This window comes from Miniopterus natalensis, chromosome 17, assembly GCF_054644295.1.
Source record: "Miniopterus natalensis isolate mMinNat1 chromosome 17, mMinNat1.hap1, whole genome shotgun sequence".
NCBI classification, from domain to species: Eukaryota; Metazoa; Chordata; class Mammalia; order Chiroptera; family Miniopteridae; genus Miniopterus; species Miniopterus natalensis.
This window is the reverse complement of record NC_142097.1, coordinates 19827646-19848954: the sequence shown is the minus strand read 5'-3', so window position 1 is coordinate 19848954 and position 21309 is coordinate 19827646. Positions and strand designations below refer to the sequence as shown.

General features: G+C 47.8%; 1 pseudogene; it reads right to left on the bottom strand.

Annotated features, from left to right (window-relative positions):
- Positions 1-2335: 2335 nt before the first annotated feature.
- On the bottom strand, positions 2336-3495 carry LOC107532586 (RNA-binding motif protein, X chromosome-like; annotated as a pseudogene).
- Between the last annotated feature and the right edge of the window lie 17814 nt (positions 3496-21309).

Here is a 21309-nt window from a genome sequence, read left to right as displayed (position 1 = left end):
ATGTGCTCATTGGTACTACTAGGTTGCAGCTGCTCCTGGCCCCACTCGCTGGGCAGAGCTAGGATATTTACATTTATTTTTACATCTACGTTGTAAACCTAGAGTTTACACTGATGCTTCCAGTTCCAGTCTCATACCACAGGATTCATTCTAGGTTTTCCCTCATTCCATAGTGGTCCCTCCTTTCTCCAGCAGCAGGAAACCTGCCTCCCATTATCTCATTGACTTATTTGCTCCGTGAATGGACCACCTTCCTGTCCCCTCCCCGCCCAAGACTGCTATTCTTCCTGGATGCCTCCTTGCATGGGCCAGTCCTCACTGGGCTGCTCTCCTGCCTCACCCCAGTGCCCCCCTGTGTGTTCTCTGGCTGCTACCAGGCTGCCTTCCACTTTTATTAAGATTTCCCCCTATTTTTTTTTCACAGCTTTTTAACTTAAAAAATTCAGGATCCATTCAAGGTACAATCAAGATTCATGTGTTGCGTTGGGTCATTCTGTCTTGTTAATAAAAAAGGACCTGGAGAGTATTATGCTGAGCAAAATAAGCCAGTCAGAGAAAGACAAGTATCACCTTATCTCACTTATATGTGGAATCTAATGAACAAAATAAACTGGCAAACAAAATAGATCTAGAGACATGGAATAGAGTGAGGAATCTCAGAGGGAAGGGGGGAGGTGGGGTGGGAAGAGATTAGCCAAAGAACTTACATATGCATAGATGCATAACCCGTGGACACAGACAATAGTGCAGTGAAGGCCTGGGGTGGAGGGTGGGAGCAGGGTGGAGGGGATCAACGGGGGGACAAAGGGGGACATCTGTAATACTTTCAACAATAAAGATAAATTTTAAAAAAAGCTCCCCCCAACATAACACACACATAGAGTTTTTAAAAATAGCTTTGAGATACAATTCTTATATGATACAATTTACCCCAATAAGCTGTAAAATTCGGGACTTAGGACTTAGTGCATTTACAGTATTGTGAATTTTAAAACATTTTCATCACCCCAAATTCAATTCTGTACCCATTAGCAGTCATCACGCCCCCCCCATTTCCTCCAAACTCCACCACTCTACCCCAGGTAATCACCACTCTACTCTCTGTCTCTACACAGTTGCAGTCATACACTATATGGTCTATTGTGACCATAATTTAGCAGTGTTTTGCTAAAACAGACTTCCTTTGTTTAGCATAGCGTTTTGAAGGTCCATCCATATTGTAGCATGTATCGGTACTTTAATTTCTTTTTATTACCAAATAATGTTCCATTATGCGGATATGCTATATTCTGTTTACCCATTTATCAGTTGATGGACATTTATTTGCGATGTCTCCATTTTTTTAGCGATTGTGAATAAGGCTGCTATTCACACTTCTGCTAGTATTGACTTTTGGAAGAAAACAGACCAGTTATCCTATACAATTATTTCACGCTATGAATCTGTCTGATTACTTGTGGTTTCACTTAACCCGCTTCTCCCTCCCCTGTTATTTCTTATAAACTGGGGGAGCTAGGTGTAAGAATTTGATGAGATTCAGGTCAGTGTTTTTGGCAAGAGGATTCCGTAAGTGAAGCTGTGTATTTCATATCGCATCACAGCAGGAAGAGCATATTGTGTGGTTGTCCCACTCTTAGAGATGCTAGGTATTTTTGTTTTTGTTTTTGGCCGGACTTTTTATTTAGTATTCTGTAGTTGCTTAACACATACTTAAATGGTCTTATTGAGCAAGCGGGGGAGGGGAGGTTCTTGTAGATTCCCAAGGAAATGTCAGAAAGGCAAAATATGGCCAGCACTATCCATTTGTTTTGGGTTCACTGGATGACTAGCACTTTCTTTACATAAGCATCTGATCTCAGGTTTTTCATACTGAGCACATTGGAGATTCAGTTTGAAGATAGTGTGATATCCTAAGAGTAGCATACGCCGACCACCCTCTAATAGCTGGCTTGTTTGTATATAGGCCTAGGGATTCATCTCTCCATTTTAGACGGCTAGATGTTTGTAGAAGATCTTAGAATTGTTGCCTCATTTACTGGGGAAAAAATTAGAAAGTGGCCCTTAGGGACTCTTTCACTTGGAAAATTACAGCACTAGTACCTGAGTCAAGCCTTAACACATTTAGCATTTGCTCGTTGAAAGCAATGTCATAAGATTAAACAGGTTTTACTCTTTTCCTCACAAGTACATAAAAATTATGAAAGGGGAACTTAACAGGAAATTTTTAAAAGGTAACACAATTTTTTCTTTTAGTAGTCCTTAGGTAGTTATGACAGAATGGGTTCTACTTTTTGCTTGTCTCTTTCAACAGGGATTTTGGTCCAAAGTTTTGTTTTTAATAGCTGCTTCTGCCTCCCCCTCTATCAGATCGGCTTCCTCCAGGGCTACTTCCCCTTGGTGCTCCGAGGCTTGAACTGCTGTAGGAATTACGTGGAGGAGGGTGCCCCCTTTCCATAGAAGGGGGAAGCCCTCTTTCTTGTCTGCCAACCCAATCACGACCACTGGAGTAGAGATCGCTTTGGCTGCTTGAGTAACTATCCCGACTTCCACCATATCCATCACCTGAGCTGCTGTAATCGTCATAGCTACTGCTTCCACCATAAGATGACGGGGCCCACGTGTAGGTGCAGCACCACGTGAGTTACTATAACTGTCATATGAATTCCTGTCGGAACCACCACTTGCATGGTCTGAATAGTCACAATCACGACCTTAGTCAACTCTATCACTATAGCCTCCTGGGGGATAGTCATCACGTGAACTGGAATGACCATAATCACTATAAGTATAATCTCTTGGTGGTGGTGCATAATCTCTTGTATCACGAGAACTTCGGTAATCTCTGCTTGAAGAGCTGTCTTTAGTAGAATATCCATCATCTCTTGGGGACAAAAAAACATCTCTATGAGAAGGCAGGGGTTCCCTTCGAGGTGGGCCTCCATAACCATTTCTTCCATGTGATACAGGAGCTCTTCCTCCCATTCCACTGCTGGTGCCAGTGGATCCTGAAGGAGCAGATCTTGTAGGAACAGGACCCTGGCTTCTCAGTGGTGGTCCTCTTTTTATTGGAAGTGGTCCCCTGGAGGAACTGACGTTAAAATTAATGGAATAGCCATCATCATCCATGAGCTCTCCACGTGAGGGAGGTCCCCCTGGTTCCTCCACTTCCTCCTCTCCTGCCTCCAAGACCTGTTGGAGGGCCTCTGCTTCTTGGAGGTGGAGGTGGTTCCCATCCACCATCCTCAAATGAGAATGTCCTAAGTCCTTTCCATCTAAGGACTTCCCATTCATGTCTCTGCCTGCATCCTTAGCATCTGCTGGGCTTTCAAAGGGGACAAAAGCAAGTCCTCTAGATTTGTTGGTTTCACGATCTTTTATCAAAAGTACTTCCACTTTTTGTCCATATTTGCCAAATACCGTTTCTAGGGCTTTCCCATTTGTTTCTGTATTGAGGCCACCAATGAAGAGCTTTCCTGGGAGATCAGCTTCAACCATTTCCTCCACCATGGTGAGAGTCGGAGGGGTGACAATGGTTTCAAGCTCCTACAAGTTTGCCGACAGGGACTTCCAAGCTGCTCAGCATGAGGGAGGGCTGCCAGCTCCAAAGAGGGAAGAGGGAACCTGCTGGAACTACTGCGCAACCAGAGATGCTTAACCAAACATCACTTGGTAAAGGTTGCAACTGTGGGGTCTTCCCATTGCATCATTTCCCATCATCCCATCATCTCCCATCATCTGTAACATGATAGATACTATAGTACCCTGAAAATATTCTATTTACCATAATATTTGAACCTGGACTAACAGTTTCATTAGAGCTTGCAAAATAGTGACTCCCCAATTCTGTCATTCTACATTTATTAGCTGATGTTCATTATTAAATCATTATTAAAGAAGAATTTTCCTTCAGGGACTGGGGATCAACTACAGTTCCCTCTGAAGGAAGGATACATGCTTATTGTTGTATTTTAATTACCAGTGTTCAGAGGATAGAGGTGGTGTAATAATTGCCATGTTGGGCTTTGAGGGATGGTGAGTTCCCAGATGGACAAGGAATACAGAATTTCCAGAGAATGGTCGTGGGTGGGAGGGGAGAGGAAAGGTCAGTAGGACTCCATTTAGCTGTAGTCAAGGCAACCACAGACCCCTTCCAGATCCCACACGATGACTAGATGGGGATGTTCATCTTGTACACATGGTTCTCACTGGTGCTGAGCCTGGGCAGACCTGGGTAGAGGTGACAGGCACAGGGCTGTGATAACACTGACCCTATAGCATAAGGCAGGTCATGAAGTGTCAACTGCAGGGATCCTAATGATTTGGTCTGTCCCTTGGTATCTCCTCACTTGCCTGTAGGTTTCTGAAGAAGATGCCCAGTGCCTGTGCTGCCTCGCACCTGCCTCCAGGAATTCATGCAGCGCACCCTCCTCAGTGGGAGCAGAGGAGGTGGGGCAGGAACGAAGTCTCCCATGTAGATTCCATTTCATTGAACTACCTGGATAAACCACGGGGACAAAACACTTACTGAGCATTTGCTATGTGCCAGCCGGCGTTGAAAGCATCTCCCAGTGATGCTTCGAGGTCCTTTTACTTCTCCCATTTTATGTGTGAAGACTATGGCACACGGGCTTAAGAAATTGCCAACGTCTCAAAGTTCATGGTCCCATTCACTGCCCCGTTCTGCCTTTCAAGGCAGCGCATGAAGAGCTTTGCTAGGAGGGGGCAGATGGCAGTGGGTCAACTGCAGCAGTTTCACGTTCTCCTGCCTTCAGCCTGCATTTCCCTGGGTAACTAGATAATTCAGCAGCTGTCTGCCTTTAGCCTGGAGGGAGGGACTTCTGGGTGCAAAATGGTGGAGTGAGGCGGGGCTCCCAGAGGGGAGAGGGGCCCAGTGGACGCAAGCATGACTGTCCCCAAGGGGCCCTTGCCATGGTGGCTCTGCCTCTTACCCGGCATCACTGGCCAACGTTCCAGAAGCAGAGGCAACGTTTCTCCCATGGAACCTGCTTGCAGGCGCTAATTATCTGGCATGCTAACGAGCCCAGAGGATTAACACGGAACATGGGTAATGATGACTTCGCTAGATGGGCTGCAGTCTACCTTCCTGGGAAAATATAATTCAGTCTGTTTGCTGGGAAAGCATCTCACAGCCAAACGGCAGGCGATGGCTGAGGTCTCAGATGTGGAGAGCGAGGCCTGTGTCCGCAACGCGCAGTTACTCCAGTCTACTGTTCGTGCACTCGTTCGTTCGTTTCGCATTCCCGGGGGCCTGCTTTGGGTGAGAATGGCAAAGGCACATCCCTTGCCCTTAGGGGAATCTCGTGTTTTTAGAGGGATGCAGATACGATGTGATCACCAGGATAAGTCTATTAACCATCTATCACCGTGCGAAGTTATTACAACATTATTGACTGTATTCCCTGTGCTGTACACGACATCCTTGTGGCTTATTTATTTTATAATTAGGGATTTGTCCTTCTTATCCCCCCTTCATCTTTTTCACCCACCCATGACCCCCATAAACATACTTTTAATTAGAGCTGTCATGAGAGAATGGTCTGTACTGTGCACGGGATGGGGGAGTGCAGAGGAGGAAGGGATTCATTCTGATGGGGACTTCGAATGGCATGCCAGCTAGATCTTCCAGGGGAGTAGGATTTTGACAACGGGAAGGGGTAGGTGAGGACATCAAAGGGCCAGGAAACTGTGTCAATGAAGTCATGGGACAGGTGGGCCCCGGGTGTGCCAGGTGTATGCTTGGGTAGAGTCGGGAGCAGGAGAGATGCCACAAGGGTGGGCCAGAAACTGAGTGCTGTAGATAGCGGGGAGATGTGGAGAGTTCTGAGTGACATGATCGCATTCTACATTTTTTTTTAAATTCTAAAATATATCTTTATTGATTTCAGAGAGAAGAAAGAAGAGAGAGAGAGATAGAAACATCAATGATGAGTCATTGATCGAGCCCACAACCCAGGCATGTGCCCTGACCGGGAATCGAACCCCGATCGCCTGGATCCTAGGTCGATGCTCAACCTTTGAGCCACGCCCGGCCGGGTGCATTCTACATCTTTTAAGAATCATGCTTGGCACCATCCTGGTTGAGGCTGGTTTAGATAAGAAAGATGTTGCAAAAATAAGGGTTTCTGTTTGTTTTCGTTATTATTATTATTTTAAAAATAAGAGTCTGACCTCAGACCTCTTACCTTTAAATCATATCTTTGTGGAGCTCAAGGCCTTGGGGTGGATGACTGTCTGTGGAGCGTGTACAATGCTCAGGCAGTAAAAAAACGTACCGAGCTCTAAGAGAACCAATCAGGGCATAAAGGGAACATTTAAGCCTGTGATCCTCAGTGTTGGTTCCATGTTGGAGAACTTAAAAAAAATACTGGTCCCACCCCAAAGATGTTTGCCTTGAAGTCCGGGCATCAGGATTTTTCAAAGCTCACCAGGTTCATTCTGATGCTCAGCCAGGATTGAAAACTACTAGCAAGACAAACCGCAGCCTGGAGAATTGAAAGCAAAACCCAGTGCTGGGTTTGCATCCTGGTCTTCTCCCACAGAGGCTCGAGTTAGCCCTGGTCATCAGCCACTCTCTGTCTGTAGCTCCCCTTCTGGGCCTGCCATGTCCCTGCTCTCAGCATTCCTCTTACCCACAGGCAGGCCTGGTGGTGACCCCTTGGCCACAGCAGACAAATGCAGTTCTTGGTTTAGGGAGACCAAGCCATAGCTGGCTGAGGCCTTGCTGGCCAGAACCTGGAGAAGTTGTGAATTTCTGCTGTTGGAATTATTAAAAACGGGTTTTCCAACTTCCCTAGCAAGAAGAGCTTTTATTTTTGGCAGAGTATTCATTTGTCTCTGGAGCTCTGATAAACCTGCCCGTGGGGTCTAAACTTCACTCTCTGGTTGCCAGTCTCTTGGTGATGGTTGTGGTTGGAATAGCTGTCCAGTACGTTAGGACTCCAGAGTTCAGGGTGTTGTTCTTTTTTCCAGAGTGAAGGGTGTGGACTGCAGGTGACCCAGAATGTATGCCTACGTGTGAGTTGGGGGAGTCCAAGGAATCAGAGTAAGGATCGCAACTCGGTGCTCGGCTGCCCTCTCTTAGGAATGACAGGCTGCCTCTATGCCCATCAGAGTGGTCAGAGGGAAGGCTGCCTGCCTGAGGTCAGAGCTAATTCATTTTGGAACTGTCATGAATAGACTTAGCTTCCAGGGTATATGATGCCAACTGGCATTGAGAGAGTGGTCAGGTCACTGTCTGCCCTAGAACCTCATCCTGGGTCATAAGGCTCAGGCAGAGTCCTACTTCTGAACCTTCAAGGCACTCACAACCTGGCCGTGCTGGTTGTGCCTGCCTCATCTCTACCATGGCCGCACTCACGCACCTGTCTGCCCATCTCTTCCCCTGATTGCGTACTTACTATTTGTCAGGCTTTGTCCTGTATCATCTGTGTTTGTGGACAGCACAAGGAACCTGATCAGGGTGACTGTCCTGGTGGCTTTCTGGACTGTAGGGAGTTCACATATGCCATTAGCACTTAAGGAAAGATGCTGTGCCTGGGGCTGGGGGTGGGATGGTCACAGAGGGAACTAACCACTTACAAATTCCAAGATGCAAAGAAGTCATTCTTTACAATTCCCAAACGTCTTGTACCACCAGTGGTACCAACATTGTCCTGGGAAGCCTTAGGGCAATTTCTGAAGGGCATTTAAGACTTCAGAGGGCATTTCAGTAGGGCCCATGGTTCTTCCAACTCTGTCTGCTGAAGGATTGCAGGCTTATTCGCCCTTCAGTTTCCTTGGCTTTGGCTGGGATGAGTCTCCCCATCCCAGATATAAAAAGGAGCGCTGGCTTCGGACTGAAGGACCGGGACCTGAAAGCTGAGTCCAGCACTCAGCAGCTTTATGAGCTTGGTAAGTGTCTCTGAATCAGTTTCCTTATTCAGGGTTTCTCATCCTTATCATCAGTGACATTTTGGGCTGTCCTGCTCACTGTAGGTTGTTTAGCAGTATTCCTGGCCAGTAGTATTCCCCCCCCCCCCCAGTTTTGACAACCCCAAAATATCTCTAGACATTGCCCAGCATCTCCTGCAGGGCAGAATTGTCCCTGCCTGAGAACCACTGGTTTAATCTGTAGATTGAGATGAAAACCCTATTTCAAGGGCTGTCCTCAGATGTAAATAAATGTGGTTTACAGGATACAATGCTTGGCACACAGCAGACACAGTGAGGCCCAGGGAGGCTACTGATGTCCTTGGCTGCCTCACAAGAACAGCTTCCCCTGCTAGTGCCAGGCCCTGTGAGACTCCCCAAGCCAGGTGGGCACCAGGCTTATTGGCAACTCTGGTCCCCTAGTCTGTGGCCATGCATGCGGGTGTCAGCCTTCTGGGCTTTTATCCCACAGCCCAGGCCAGAGCTGCTCCCTGGAGCATGTGGATTGATGTTCTGTACCCAGCCCAAGTGGACCAGGCTGCCCAGGGCCCACCTCCTGGCACTGGGAATTCCCAGGAGTGTTGCTCATCCCAGTACTTTCTTTAGAAGGGAAGGGGGAAGAGCTAATGTTGACTGAGCATGTCCATGGCACTACCCCCTCCTACCCAGAGAATCTCTAACCTCCCCCTGCACCAGGAAGAAAAGAGTAGAAAAGCATCAGGATCAAAGCAAGATTCTTGGAGGTAGAGAGAACTGAGTTGGTATCCTCTCATTGCCTTTAAAAGGAGAAATGTATATATATCTCACATATATAATATATCATATATATCATGAAATATGTTATACACACATGATATCTTTTATGTATATATGATATATATGATAGAGTTAATATGAACATTTAATTAAATTAGATCATGAATGCTCAGTACAGGGCCTGACATATAATAAACAGTAAATATTTGGTATTTCTCCTCTCCCCTTATACCAGTGATCTCAGCTCATTCTTCTCAATGAAGGAGGGAGGCAGGTATTAAATTGGGGGGACCCCATTCACTCCTCTGATGTGTTAGATTGGGGCCTAGGCCTCTCTTTGGGGGAGACTGTGTTTCTAAGGAGGCCTTGGGTTCCCGAGAGCCTCCCTCCCCCACCCCCAACTAGAGACCAGCTAGGCAGGGGCTTCCAGGATGAGTGGCTGGAGCGTGACTGCTTTTCTTGGGCCCTTAGTTTATAGAGGACATTCATGTGTATACCTGCCATCGGATTCAGAGCCCTCAGTGGTGGGGCAGACAGGTGTTATCCCTGCCTTGCAAATGAGGACATTCAAGCTAAAGGAAGTTTGGGTGATTTTCCAAAGTCATGCTCTGGAGAGTGGCCAAGTCAGGATCCTGAGTGTGACCGGCCAGACTTGGTATCCCTCATGTTTATTTTGATGCCTGCCTCTTGCACAAGGTGTTAGGATTTTCTTCCTCAGGGAGCCCCAGCATTACAGGACAGGGTACCTCAAATTCCAGGACAATACCCACAATTGTCACGGAAGTTCCCAGAACACCTCCCCAGAGAGGAGGGCAGGGGCTAGAGCCAAGGTAACTCATTAAAGTGCCAGCACTCAGGCTTCTGGACGCTCCATTCCAGATGCTCAGGCCTTCAGGGCCCCTTCTTCACCTGGTCCAGGTGAGCAGTGGTCCTCAGCAACGGCCCCTGATGGGTTTAAAGGAAAGGCATGCACGGCCACATACTGAAATGTGTCTCCTCGCTCTTTTGGTAGAGGTGACATATCTCTCAGGGATCTGGGGATAGGATTCCGCTCAGGAAGATGCCACTGTCTGGCACTTCCTGCTGACCCCTGCCCATGTTGTCAGGGGACCATAGGCTGGCTTCCCCCAAGGGGCAGTGGGGTGACCAGGCAGGACTGAGTCAGGGCTGGCTGTGCTCAGGTCCTGGTAGGTGACAGCTCAGCACTGGAGTGTCTGAGGCTGAGCGGGGCAGAGACCTTTACGTGGCTATTTATAGGTCAAAGGGGAGGGAGCTGTACCCATGGGAGAATGACTCGTCCGGGGCCTGGGCAGTGGAGCTGGGGGCTGGCGTCATATTCGTAGGGAATCTGATGGCTGACTCAGAATGGATCTTTCTAAGCTGTCTCTCCCCAGCTGCTCCCCTCCCATCCCCATTATTCAGCATTGTCACATGGCCCTGTCCAAAACTCAGCTTTCAGTATGTCACTGCTCGGCTCTACTCAATCAGCGGTCCCCATTGCCTCCCCAAACTGCATTTCCAGGCTCAGTTTCCAATTCCTCCTGATATATACCCTAAACTCTGGTTGGACGTGTAATTCACTTTCTCCTCAGTGCTTGCTTTTCCTCGGTTTTGCTCATACTGTTCCTTCTTAGGATTTATTCCTCTCCTCTCCCCTGGTATTCTTTGTTCACAGTGTCCAATTGAGGGGCACGTTTTCCCTGAGCTTTCCCAATCTCTCCCTGCTCCCCACACTCACCCTGTTGGATCTGCCTTCTCCCTGCATGGAACACCTGGGCGCATTTTCCTCTCCCAGGGCTGCACCAGAGTGGCCTTATAATATTCTTCCCTTCCCCCAGCCCTCATCTCTTCAGTTCAAAGGCATGTTTTGAGCATCTCCAGTCTTCCAGGCAGTAACTAAGGGATGCACTTGTTATGCAAACATCAGTAGTGCAGGGCCAGGCCCTTGGGCTGTTTGCAGGCCCTATGGGAAAACAAGCATTCTAACAAATTCCTTCTGGTGTGAGAAGTGCCAAGGAAGGGAATTCCAAAATTTAGTGGAGGAAATGTTTTGTTCTGTTCGAGGAGGGGTGTAGGCACTGAAACGTCTCGGAGGCCAAGGGCACCTTTCGAACAGTGACTGTGTCTTTCTTGTCTATTCCCTCAGTGCCCTGGAACTGTGTCTGGGACACAGAAGCTTCTCAGTACGTGTGGTGTGTATTGCGTTGGGAAGAGGCAGGGCTAGTTCTCTTCTTTCCTGGCTCCTTTAAGCCCTTCTCCTTCCTCCTGGTACAAGTATCCGGTATGATAATTGTTTGCAGGTCTGTCTCCGTACAAGCTGTGAGCCCCTGAAGGCAGTGGTTGAACCTAATTCATTATGCATTATCTTCAGAGCCTGCACAGGGTAAGGGTTTAATGGAGCCTTGCTGAGTGAAGTAATGGTGGCAATGACTGTCCCTTAACTGATCCTACCTTAGAAAGAATGTGAAAGGTTCAGTTAGATCATTCTGTCTGTCTTAGTGTCTCTAATTTGGTTCTTTCACATGTGTGAATGAATTAATTCCCCAATCCCACAGACAGCCTGAAAGGTGAGGAACCACCCTTAAAATGACAAGGTACAAGTTCCCAGGGTGGCTTTATTGTCACCCAGCTGGGCCCACCTGGCTGTTGGATGACAGTGCTTCCTGTAGCACTGGGCCACCTGCCTTGTTAATTGCAGCCCTCCCAGCTTATCAGACCCCCTTGTGAGGCGGGAAATGGTGTGTCTGGGATGGTGACAGCTAGCATTAGCCTGCCTTCTGCACTTGGTTAACTCACAGCCTGTCTTCTAAATTTCAGAAGCATTGATCTGAGGGTCAAGAAGATAGGATGTAGCTTCATTAGGGATGAATACGCCCTATTTTAAGTATTCAGTAAAAGGGTTCTGTGGCCAAGGAAGCCTGTGAAAAATCTGGGTGAAACAAAACTGCCCAGATTTCTTTACTACAAGGACTTATCAGTACCTTTGCTGTGGCTGACATACACTGTAAATTTTCAGGAAGGTATATACAAAAAGCAGTGATGCTCTTTCTTAGCCAACAACCTTTTAACACTCCAGAGCAAACTTTTGCGGAATTACCAATCCCAGGCATGGCATGAGCTATAGCCTTTTAGGGCTGTGGAATAGGTTTCTAGTCTATGTGTGTTTATCAAATGTAGTCATGTCAGGATTTCCAAAGCTGATTCTGCCCAGCGACAATTCCCCAGAGGTCTTGGATTTTATAGGAAGAAAAAAAAAAAAACCCACCAAACCAGAAAGAGGACTCCCTGCTTCAAATCCTGGAGAGGCCAAAATTTTATAGTAACCTTTCTTAACAGCAGGTCTCTAGGTTAGTTACCCTGGTTTCAAATATGTTCTGAGGTTAAGGAAATTGAAAAATAAAGGAGCAGTGGATTTAAGCAAGAGGGGGCGGTCACAGGACTATAGATCTAAAAATGACAGAGCTGGCACCCTAGAGACCTCATTTTATAGATGAGGAAACAGGCCCAGAGAGGGCAGTGATTTGCCCAGAGTAAAACAGGAGTGTGAGACAGGTTGAGGGGCCAGGTCTCTTTCTCTAGCACTGGGCAGTGGACTGAAGGAGCGCAGAGCTTGGCCTCACAGTCAGGCATAGCTGGGCTTGGGTGCTGGGCTCCACCGTAAATAATGAGGGATAATAGGCTCTGCCGGCATCCGCCCCTGTACATGGGGTGATACCAGTCCCCACCTCACAGGGCTGGCGTGAGGGTTCAGTGGCATAAAGGCTATCATGAGCTTAGCATAGTGCTTGACGTGTAATTCGCATATGATAAATGTAAGCTATTAAAAACTAGATTCATAAATGTTTCATTCTTGTAGTGCACGGGCCCTTGGACTCGGGGGAGGGGGTCATTCATCACTCTGCAGGCTGGTTTTTAGATTAGTCTCCTCCTCTGGTTTATTCACATTCACTTCATTGGGGAGCCCAGGAGTTCTCAACATAAGGAAACACCTATGAACGTTAAAAAACAACTAGCCCACCCCCCACCACACTCCAACACATCAGAATTGCTGGGGTGGGGCCAGGGCCTCTGGTGTGGTTCTGAAGTTTCCAGGAGGTTCCAACCCACAGCCAGAACTGAGTTAGACCTGGTGTACCCTTTCTACTGACAACCCCCATCCCCAGTTTTCTGCAAAACAAGAAAGTAACCAGCTCTTAACTATTTGGCATTTGCAGGACAGCAATGAATGCCTTGTCCAAAGGGAGTGCTGGAGGTGATACATTAGCTTATCACCTCCTGCCAGATAACTTGTTTTTCTAGCACATAGTTCTAGTGCTAGTACTACTCCATGCCTAAGGGTTGGCAAGACAGGGGCTGTTAACCCTCCCTATTTTATAGACGAGGAAACTGAGGCTCTGAGAAGTTAAATGACTTGCCTGAGGTCATGCAGCGACATCAACAGGCCTCTTCTCTCCTATCCCGTTGAGTAAGTGTGATTTGCAGGGGAAAGCAGTTGGTAGGTGGCCCTCTGCAGGCAGAGTGAGGTCCAAGGAGGCTGCAGGTCCACTCGGCTCCCTCACAAGGACAGCTTCTAGGAGTTCCCTACGCCGGTGGTCAGTGGGAGCTGGTGAGTGGGGCTCCTCAATGGGGTTGGGATGCAGGCAGAGTGGAATCATGTGGAGTGTTTTGATAGACTATGAGACTCTACCCCCCACCCCATAGAAACTTGCACAGATCAGCTGTGTTAATTATTCAAAGCTCTGGCCTGAGCCTCTTACCACCTATCTCCTTTCTTCCTTCTTTCTTTCTCCCATCTTTCACTTTTTTCTTCCCTCTTCCTTTTCTCAAACATCTACTAAAAGTATACAAGACATTAGGCACTGTGCTAGGCACAGCGCGATGCTGATCACCTTGTTCTTGGCTGCCCCCTGCATTTCCTCATTTTATTCTTACAACAACCTTGTGAGGTAGAGACGATATAATCCCCTTTTTACAGATGAAGAAATCGGAAGGTCAGAGAGGTTGGGTAACTGCCCCATGGTCACACAGCAAGAATATGACAGAGCAGGAATGTGGTTCTAAGGGGGTTGGTGGCTGGCCTCCTTTGTGTGAAGCCTGGGATGCTTAGCACAAGAGAGGCCAGGTTTTCTCTGGGCCACACTTCAAGCCCATAGGTTCCAAGTCTGCACTCTGTACATCCTGACCCCTTCATTTTTTCTCATACTTCTTTCCTTGAATGGGACAGTTTCTACGATCTCGAGTCCTTCCCTGTGGAGGACTCAGGTGATGTCTGACTCTTTTTGGAGCTGATAGCATCCTCCAGGTGGAGGAAGGGCAGGCGGAGCTGAGGCCCCTGGTTGACCCCACAGAAGGTAAAGGGATGCGTTCAGGTTGAGAAGGGCCCCTGCACCCCATGTCTTCTTTCTTTCTTGATTCTAGCTACTTATTTTTGGGGCAGAATTGATGGCTACGTCATGGTGGCTGGGAATGGAGTTAGGTTAATATTCTGGAATGAGGAAGGGGTTGCATCTCCAACCAAACTGAAGCTGCTGGCTATGGGGACCCACGTTGGCTGACTCCTGATGTTTCTATTGGCTCAGAGCAAACTTGAGAATCTTATAGTAGGAGGGGAGCTCCAAAGATCATCCCATTATTTGCTTTATAGAGCTTGGAATGAAGCTAAGGAGAGATAAGCAGATGAGGGTTAGACACAGGATCAGTGGGATAAGTAGATGGGAGATATAGAGACAAGAGGCCAGATCCTGCGATAGGCAGCCCTCATTTCTGGTTGGAGAAGCCCTGATTCTGACACCTCTTTGATCTATTTCTACTCATATACTCTGATGCCAAATGTGTGGGGTTTTTTCTCACACTAGCCAATTCTGTGACTGTCAGGACACCAACTGGGTGTCCTTCAGTTCAGTTCTGACTACAAAAGATAGTGCAGACCTGCAGGTTAAGAGACTTGCCCCCTCTTCATACGCCAATTGCAAGCCCCAGGCTCCCGTAACTTCTAACCCAGGCTGTAGACCAGGGTTCCCATTATTCCTTGCTGGCGTTCGCTGATTCACGAGAATGGCTCCCAGAAATCAGGAGAGCACTTTACTTACTCTTCCCAGTTTATTATAAAGGATACAGCTCAGGGACAGCTAAATGGAAGCCGTGCATAGGGTAAGGGGGAGGGGGCATGGAGCTTCCACGCCCTCTCTGGGTGTGCCACCTCCCACACCTGGAAGGCTGCCACCTGCGCCGTGCCTGCAAGGCTGAGGAGTATGCAGTCTCAGCCCCAGCCCTGCACTTTTGAGTGTGAGCCAGTGGGTTACCCTCGCCTGTGAGGGTGGGCTGATAGCGCTGACATATAACCCTTACCTCTTACTGACTTAGCCTTTAACCATGATCAACTTCCTTTCATGCTCACATCGCCATCCAGTCCGAACTTCGGAGGGCAGCGCTCCTCATAACGCTCTGGAGCTGGGGTGGCTCTGTCTCCCCGAAGGCCACTAAGCCTTCCCTGGGTCCTCTGTGTCTTTCCACGAGATGGTGGAGAAGATACACCAGCTTTCAGATGCTCCAGCCCAGAGCTGACCCACTTCTCTAGAATTCATACTCCACCGAGCAGAAAACTCTGTGCCAGGGCCTCACTCCACTACAGGGGGCCTCTTGCACCTGGTCCAGCTTTGTACTTGAGAGGAGGGAACGTGCATGGGGGCGCTGACTGCCTCGCGCAGTCTTCTCCATGCTCTCTGCAGCCAAGGGTTCTGGTGTCTGAGCACCCGCTTGGGTCCTCAACTCTAGAGGTGGCCCCCCATGTTAAGGTGGCTGCAGCACAGTGGATATGTGTAGGCATCAGGACACTTACTACCTATGGGGCTGTGAGCCAAGCCCGTGGTCTTGCTTTGCCTCACTTTCCTCCTCAATGAGATAGGAACAACCACCCCTACAGATCACTGTCACTCATTTATTAAATCATATTAACTAGGAGCTGGGCTGCCGATGCCCAGAGACGACAGTGGCAGGGACTCGGCTGCAGCAGCCCAGCACTGTCACTTGGACATCGTTTTAGGCCACTCCCTTCTGAGGCTGATTCTCTGGTCTTCTGGAGGTGCCATGAGCTACCTCACATCTTCTAATAAATTCCTTTTCTGATTATTTTAGCTACAGTGGGTTCTGTTAAGTTAACATTGTCCCCAAGACTGCAGTAAGATGTCCAGTTGTCTCCTGATCAAGGACAAGATTATCGTGTTTTGTCCTCTCTACGCCACTATAATTTAAAATAAAACAATGTAAAAAACACACACACGCAGTGCCTGCTATGTGCCAGTACTTGAGCTGGAGACCTGGTATATACTAATGACCAGGCCTGGCCATCCAGCTGGCCCTGGCTTAACAGGGAGGCAGACAGTGGGCAGATACATGCAGTTCCAGGGGTGACATGGTGAGGTCACTGAGGCTCATGGGACCGTGAGAAACAAGAGTACAAATCTGCCCTAGGGTGCAGGGGAAGCTTCACAGAGGAGGCAACTCCAGCAGGAAGGGAAGGTGTTATCCAGAGTAAGGAAGGAAAATCATTACAACTAGAGAAGCTGACATACGTAAAAGTCCCAACGTGTGAGTGAACAGGACATATTCCTGAAAGAATTGGGAGGTAACTGGAGTGTAAACTGTGATACAGGGAGCTGAGACTGGGCAGGCAAACCAAGGTCAGATTAAGGGGATCTTTATCCACAAAATTAAGAGGTATGGACTTTATCAAAAAGGCATGGAGGATCCATTGAAGGAATATAAATATTGAAGTTTTAGAAAGATTTCCCTAGCAACACTAAAGAGTACTGATTGGAGGGATCAGGAGACCACTTATAAGGCTTTTGTAGTAATATGGATTTTAGAAATGCTATTCTGCAGATCAATGATGTTTAGGAGCATGAAGCAGCTTTTAAACTACTTAGAAAGTATGTTAAATATTGTAGTAACAGTGGGTGTTAACACCCCTTGAGCTTTTACAAAGTGCTAGGCATTGTGCTAAGCACTTTCCATGTACTATGTCTTTTATTGAACCTCTGTGCTTCAACTTCCTCATCTGTAAAGTGGCCAGCAAAACACCAACTTCACCAAATTGTTGTGAAGATAAAATGACTTGATACCTTTAAAGAGCTCTGAATTATGCCTGTTCCCAGCCAGGCCTTCAATAAAGGTTGCCGATGGTCACAGCAATCCTATGAGGTGGGGTGGCATTGTTCCATTTCATAGATGGGGAAACTGAGGCTTGCAAGACTACTCAGGTTATGTGCGGCAGCTCCAAGGTTCAGACCTAGACTGTGGCTATCGGCTCCAGGCTCTTAGCCAATGCACGACCTGGGTGGTTGTTGTCACTGTCATCATGATGCAAAGATCTGAGAGAGAGGCATTACCAAGGTCACTCCCAGGGGACACCTATGAGGAGCTGGCTGCCATTCCCAGGAGTCAGCCCCCTCCCACTCCCCAAGAGTCTTTGAAGAGATGTCAGGAGGTGAGGAGGTGGCAGGGCTGCGCATTGCCTTCTTCCCTCCAGGCCTGGTGGGTGGGTTCCTGCTTTGTTTCTGGGTGCTAACACCAGGTGGGCTTGACCTTAGTAGGGCTAGCTGGGTTACAGGGCCTCTGAGCCTACCAGGAAGCCTTTGGGCAGGTGTCAATCCTCTCCCCAGTTCCAGGGCCAGCAGGGAGTATCTTAACAGGCAGGATCAACTACCCAGAGCTTTCCTTCTCCCTTGTAGAAGGATACTTTCCAGGGGAGTCTAGATTCTTCTCCTAGGCTGGGCAAGACTCACCTCCTGCCAACTTGGAGCAGTGGGAACCCTGGAAGTCCACAGAGCTCTTGACTGGGGGCAGTGGAGCCAGGCTCCATGAATGTTTGATGGACTCCCCTCCTGCGGATATTAGTGTGCCCTTGAAGGTAGATAATTGAAATTCAGATTCGGATATCCTATTACTTTGCAATATTCTTTATGAGGCTGCTTTGCGTTTCCTGTGACTTGGTTGTAGCTTTAGTGACTCCATTATGGAGAAATATATTGATTTGTCAGGGTGGTGTCAGGGGCACTGCTCTGATGAAAATTGATTTATCTCTCTCTGAGCAGCTTGTATTTTTAATTTGTCTCTGCCTCTAACAAGGCGTGGGGTGTGTGTGTGTGTGTGTGTGTGTGTAGAGGGCGCCTCCCTTGTGAGGACTCTGCTTACCACCACACATTGTAAATACAGCTCGGGGTGCAGGCCTGGCTCTGGCTTTATGTTCTGTACCCTGGAGATAAAATAGCTCCTCATTTGCCCCTGCTAGTGTTTATAACATTTGCATCCATCCTTCCCTTCCCCTGACATAGACACACAAAGCTGGTGTGACAGATGAGGGCTGTAACTCCTTCAACCATGGGAGAATGGCTCTCTCTCCCTCTCTTGACAAGAAGCAAGTCGATACTGAGGTGGCAAGTGAACTAGGGAGGCCTCCATTTGCATCCTGATGAACCGCAGGGAATAACTTTTAATTGAGAGTTCTGCGATGTTCACTGGCTCAGCCCTTCAGTATTCAGGCGGTGTGGGGGAGCTGGGGGCCTGGCCTAGACCCTTTCCTCTGGCGCTTTCTAGCTGTGTGTGCTGGGCAGCTATTTCATCTCTCTGAGACTCGGCCTCCTTAGTGATAACAGGAAGATCATGATGCTCAATGGATATGTTTGGTGGGAGGAGGGAATGCAGCAATGCATGCAAGATCTTAGCACATTGCCTGGCCCCCAACAATGAATACAACAGCTGAAAGCCGATAAATAAAAAATAAATAGATAAATAAAATGGTTATTTGTTGGGCACCTGCTCTGTGACCACGTTGGCTTTGGTGATATAAGTAACAGAGATGGTTTCCGCACCAAAGGAGTTGAGTCTAGTGGTAGAAACGTGCTCGTGGAAATGAAAGTGCAGAGAGGGGCGTGCTGTTTAGGCTGGGGGGGGGGGGAGTTCAGAGAAGACTTCCCGAGGGGGTGATATCTTAGCTGATTTTGAAGAAAGCATGCAAGTTGGTTAGGTGAAGCAGAGGAGCGAGGTTGAAAGTAGGGCAATAGTACCCGAAGACCCTTAGATGGACAAACTCATTTGATGTTAGAATATTCCAGTGGGCTTGGAGCAAAGGCTGCAAGTGAGTGTGGGGGCAGGAGATGATCCCAGGGTGATGGTTGCAGACATTGTCAAGGGTCTTGAGCTGCACACAGAAATGCTTGTGTTTCTTTTTCAGTGTCCTGAAGATTCAGAGGAACCGTTACAGGGCTTTAATCAGGGGAGAGCGTGATCAGATCGATATTTTGAAAAGATCTCTCCAGCGGCAGTGTGGATGACAGATTGGAGGGACGCTTACTTTAATGCTTTTGTAATAGTTCGGTGAAAAGTGGAAAGACTAAACTCAGGGCGTGTTGGTGGGCATAAGTCAGAGGAGGCAGATAGGAGAGACAAGAGATGAGGCATGGCTGGGATGAGCTGAGCTGTGGGGGCTGAAAAGAGAGAGGAGGCAGAGTCACTGTCTACTGGCTGGAGGATAGTGGGTGGATTAGTTTCCTGGGGCTGCAGTAACAAAGTACCACAAACTAGGTGGCTTCAAACAACAGAAATGTATTGTGTGAGTTCTGAATTAAAGTACTGGAAGGGCCCTCCTTCCCCTGAAACCTGTAGGGAGGAATCCTTCCTTCCCTCCTCCAACTCCCGGGGTTTGCCAGAAATCCTTGACATTCCTTGGCTTACAGGGCCCCTCGGTGCCTCTGTTTCTTCCTGTGTGTGTCTCCTGTTTTTTAAGGACATGGGTCATATTGGATTAGGGCCCTACCCTGCACCAGCATGACCTTGTCTCAACTAGTTCCATTTACAACAACCCTATTTCTAAATAAGGTCACATTCTGAGGTACATCAACATGTCTTTGGAGGACAATTCAATCTACATTGGTCAATTCTCTGGACCCCCTAAATTCTTGTCCTTTCCACGTGAAAAATGCATTCATCCTATCTCAACATGCCCCAAAGTCTTAACCGTTCCAGCTTCAACTCTTAAGTCGAAAATCTAAATGAATCGAGAGAGAGAGAGAGGGAGGGAGGGAGAGTGCCCGAGAGGGACAGCGAGAGGAGACCGAGAACTGTGTCAGATTTCCACTGAGCTGGAAAATAAGCTGGAGGAGCAGGTGGCAGGTGGGAGAGGTAGGGGAAGGAAGACTGAGGAGTTCAGCGCCGGATCTGTTGAGTTAACAGCTCTCATGGGACACCAGGTGGAAGCTGGGTATTGCATATTCCTGTAACTTTGCTATCCTTTATCATCAGAAAAGACCTCAAGCCTTGGCTGGTATGGCTCCATTGGCTGAGTGTCATCTCCTGCACCGAAGTTTCGCTAGTTCAGTTCCTAGTCAGGGCACATATGCAGGTTGCAGGTTTGATCCCTAGTTGGGTGCGTGCATCAGAAGCAACTGGTCTGTTTTTTTTTCTCTCTCTCTCCCTCTCTCTCTCTCTCCCTCCCTCTCTCCCCCCCTCTTTAAAATCAGTAAAAACATATTATAAAAGAAGAAAAGACCTCAAGAAGCCTTATGACAAAAACTGTCATGGCTTTGGGGACAGGACTGCCCAGGAAATCGTGTGAGGCAGAAGTGGATCTGGAGAAGAGAGAAAGCAAGAAAGCCAGTGAGTTGTGGCAGCCAAGATGTTGAGCAGTAACTTTCCTATTCATTGGATATTATTTCTTAGTGTTCACCTTATGTCAAGCACCATGGGGGACTTCAAGGTGAACCAGCCACAAATCCCATCCTTACGGAGCTTCCAATCATGACAGAATTTGTAGCTGGACAGGAGCTTATAGTCCACAAACAGCTGTAATGCAGGGTAGAAAATATTGGCCTCCAGGAGAAGTGAACTGATAAATTGCTGTGGGACTTCATAGGGAGCAGAAGCGATCTCTTCCAGGTTGTATGTGTGTAGCGGAGCTCATAGAGGAAGTGATTTTAGAGCTGGGATTTGAAGAGTGGGTCGTATTTGGGCATGTGGGGTCAGGGAGGCTGGTTTGCAGGCACACAGAAGAAAAGATGAGACAGGTCATACAAGCATTATCCTGGGACTGTGACACGCTTAAGTAAGTATAAAAGTCAAACTACATATATTTTGGTATTAAAAAATCAGGCTAACAAAACAGTACTTTTGTTTACATTATCTCACTTGATACTCATAATAGCACTATGTAGAAGATGATCTTGTTATTCCCATTTTCAGATGAGAAAGTAGAGGCTCACTAGAGCTTGGTACTGTGTCAAGCTCACACAGTTAGTGAAAGGCAGAGCCAGGACTCAAACCAATGTCTTTTGACTCCAAAGGCCATGGTCCTTCTCCTGTGTCTCCTTTATTACTCTTTTCTTCAACACTCTGATTAAAACTTGCCTCCTTAGTAAAACTAGCCCAGAAGTTCTGTGGGGTTGACTATGTGGCCAAGACTAGGGTAGTGGATTCTAGCTTATAGGGTGAACTTTTTCTGATTCCAACCTAGACACCTTCCCTGCCACAGCACCTCTGACCCCCAACATGAAGACTGTGAAAGGGGCAGGAGGAAATCTTTAATTAATACACTTCCACTCACTATCACCTGGCTGTCAGCACAGTGGACAC